Source organism: Urocitellus parryii, chromosome 7, assembly GCF_045843805.1.
Source record: "Urocitellus parryii isolate mUroPar1 chromosome 7, mUroPar1.hap1, whole genome shotgun sequence".
NCBI lineage: Eukaryota > Metazoa > Chordata > Mammalia > Rodentia > Sciuridae > Urocitellus > Urocitellus parryii.
The window spans coordinates 90,212,278-90,215,528 of NC_135537.1; the positions used below are offsets into that span (position 1 = coordinate 90,212,278).

A 3,251-nucleotide genomic window follows, 5' to 3' on the forward strand; every position below is an offset into this window, starting at 1 on the left:
AGTACATGAAAAAATGCTCACCATCTCTAGCAGTCAGAGAAATGCAAATCAAAACCACCCTAAGATACCATCTCACTCCAATAAGATTGGCAGCCATTATGAAGTCAAACAACAAGTGCTGGCAAGGATGCGGGGAAAAGGGTTCACTTGTACATTGCTGGTGGGACTGCAAATTGGTGTGGCCAATTTGGAAAGCAGTATGGAGATTCCTGGGAAAGCTGCGAATGGAACCACCATTTGACCCAGCTATTGCCCTTCTCGGACTAGTCTGTGAAGAAAAGAGCGTACTATAGGGATACTGCTACATCGATGTTCACAGCAGCAACATTCACAATAGCTAGACTGTGGAACCAACCTAGATGCCCTTCAATAGATGAATGGATAAAAAAAATGTGGCATTTATACACAATGGAGTATTACGCAGCACTAAAAAATGAGAAAATCATGGAATTTGCAAGGAAATGGATGGCACTAGAGCAGGTTATGCTAAGAGAAGCTAGCCAATCCCTAAAAAACAAATGCCAAATGTCATCTTTGATATAAGGAGAGCAATTAAGAAAAGAATAGGGAGGAAGAGCATGAGAAGAAGATCACCATTAAAAAGAGTCTAGAGGGGGGAGGGAAAGAGAGAAAGAAGGGAAATTGCATGGTAAAGGAGACCTTCATTGTTATACAAAATTACAAAATTAGAGGAAGTGAGGGGGGAAAGGGGAAAAACAAGAGAGATAAATGAATAACAGTTGATGGCATTGAGATAGAAGATGGGAGGAGAGGGGAGGGGAGGTAAGGGGGATAGTAGAGGATAGGCAGGGCAGCAGAATACAATAGACACTAGTATGGTAGTATGTAAAAAAGTGGATGTGGAATGGATGTTTATCTGCAATATGTATACGGGGTAAAAATGGGAGTTCATAATCTGCTTGAATCAAATGTATGAAATATGATATGTCTGAGAGAACGAGGAGGAAGGAGAGAAAATGGCCTCCACAGATTACAGTACCTACAGCCAAGTTACAGCCCAGCAGGGCTACAGTGCTTACACTGCCCAGCCAACTCAAGGATATGCACAGACCACCCAGGCATATGGGCAACAAAGCTATGGAACTTATGGACAGCCTACTGATGTCAGCTATACACAGGCTCAGACCACTGCCACCTATGGGCAGACTGCATATGCAACTTCTTATGGAAAGCCTTCCACTGGTTATACTACCCCAACTGCCCCCCAGGCATACAGCCAGCCTGTCCAGGGGTACGGCACTTGTGCTTATGACACCACCACCGCTACCGTCACCACCACCCAGGCCTCCTATGCAGCCCAGTTTGCATATGGGACTCAGCCTGCTTACCCTGGCTATGGGTCTGCACGTGCAAGACCACAGGATGGTAACAAGCCCGCTGAGACTTGTCAACCTCAGTCTAGCACAGGGGGTTATAACCAGCGTAGCCTAGGATACGAACAGAGTAACTACAGTTATCCCCAGGTTCCTGGGAGCTACCCCAAGCAGCCAGTTACCGCGCCTCCATCCTATCCTCCTACCAGCTATTCCTCTACACAGCCAACTAGTTATGATCAGAGCAGTTACTCTCAGCAGAACACCTATGGGCAACCGAGCAGCTATGGACCGCAGAGTAGCTATGGTCAACTAAGCACCCATGGGCAGCAGCCTCCCACTAGTTACCTCCCCCCCCAGACTGGATCCTACAGCCAGGCTCCAAGTCAATATAGCCAACAGAGCAGCAGCTACGGGCAGCATTCCAACAGGACCACCCCAGTAGCATGGGTGTTTATGGGCAGGAGTCTGGAGGATTTTCCGGACCAGAAGAGAACCGGAGCATGAGTGGCCCTGATAACCAGGGCAGGGGAATAGGGGGATTTGATCGTGGAAGCATGAGCAAAGGTGGGCGGGGAGGAGGACACCGTGGAATGGGCAGCGCTGGAGAGCCAGGTGGCTTCAGTAAGCCTGGAGACCCCATGGATGAAGGACCAGATCTTGATCTAGGCCCTCCAGTAGATCCTGATGAAGACTCTGACAACAGTGCAGTTTATGTGCAAGGATTAAATGACAATGTGACTCTTGATGATCTGGCAGATTTCTTTAAGCAGTGTGGGGTTGTTAAGATGAATAAGAAAACTGGGCACCCCATGATCCACATCTACCTGGACAAGGAAACAGGAAAGCCCAAAGGCTACTGTGGAGTGGTTTTATGGAAAAGATTTTCAAGGAAGCAAACTAAAAGTCACTCTTGCTCGAAGGAAGCCTCCCATGGACAGCATGCGGGGTGGCAAGCTACCTCGTGAGGGCAGAGGGATGCCACCACCACTCCATGGTGGTCCAGGTGGCCCAGGAGATCCTGGGGGACCTATGGGTCGCATGGGAGGCCATGGAGGAGACATAGGAGGTTTTCCCCCAAGAGGGCCACGGGGGATTCCCTCTGGAGGAGGAAACGTCCCAATCCGGGTTGTGCAAACCAGAACTTCGCCTGGAGAACAGAATTCAACCAGTGTAAGGCCCAGAAGCCTGAGGGCTTTCTCCCACCACCCTTCCCACCCCCCCCCCGCACCCCCCCCCCGTGTTGACCTTGGAAGATGTGGCCCTGCTGGCATGCGGGGAGGAAGAGGTGGCCTCATGGACTGCGGCGATCCTGGAGGAATGTTCAGAGGTGGCCGTGGTGGAGACAGGGGTGGCTTCCGTTGTGGCCGTGGCATGGACCGAGGTGGCTTTGGTGGAGGAAGACGACGTGGTCCAGGGGGTCCCCCTGGACCTTTAATGGAGCAGATGGGAGGAAGAAGAGGTGGACGTGGAGGACCTGGAAAAATGGATAAAGGCGAGCACCGTCAGGAACACAGAGATCAGCCCTATTAGACACAGACCCCACAGAGCTGCATTGACTACCAGATTTATTTTTTAAACCAGAAAATGTTTTAAATTTATAATTCCATATTTATAATGTTGGCCGCAACATTATGATTATTCCTTGTCTGTACTTTAGTATTTTTCACCATTTGTGAAGAAACATTAAAACAAGTTAAATGGTAGTGTGCTGAGTTTTTTTCCTTCTTTTAAAAATGGTTGTTTAAGATTTAACAATGGGAACCCCTGTGAGCATGCTCAGTATCAATGTGGAGAACCAAGAGGGCCTCTAACTGTAACAATGTTCATGGTTGTGATTTTTTTTAATAAAATTCCAAATGTTTATTAAAAAAAAGAAATATGTCAAGAGCTTTGTAATGTTTTGAACAACTAATA

General features: G+C 48.1%; 1 pseudogene; it reads left to right on the forward strand.

Annotated features, from left to right (window-relative positions):
- The first annotated feature begins 977 nt into the window (after window positions 1-977).
- LOC113178354 (RNA-binding protein EWS-like) lies at window positions 978-2,867 on the forward strand (annotated as a pseudogene).
- Window positions 2,868-3,251: the final 384 nt, after the last annotated feature.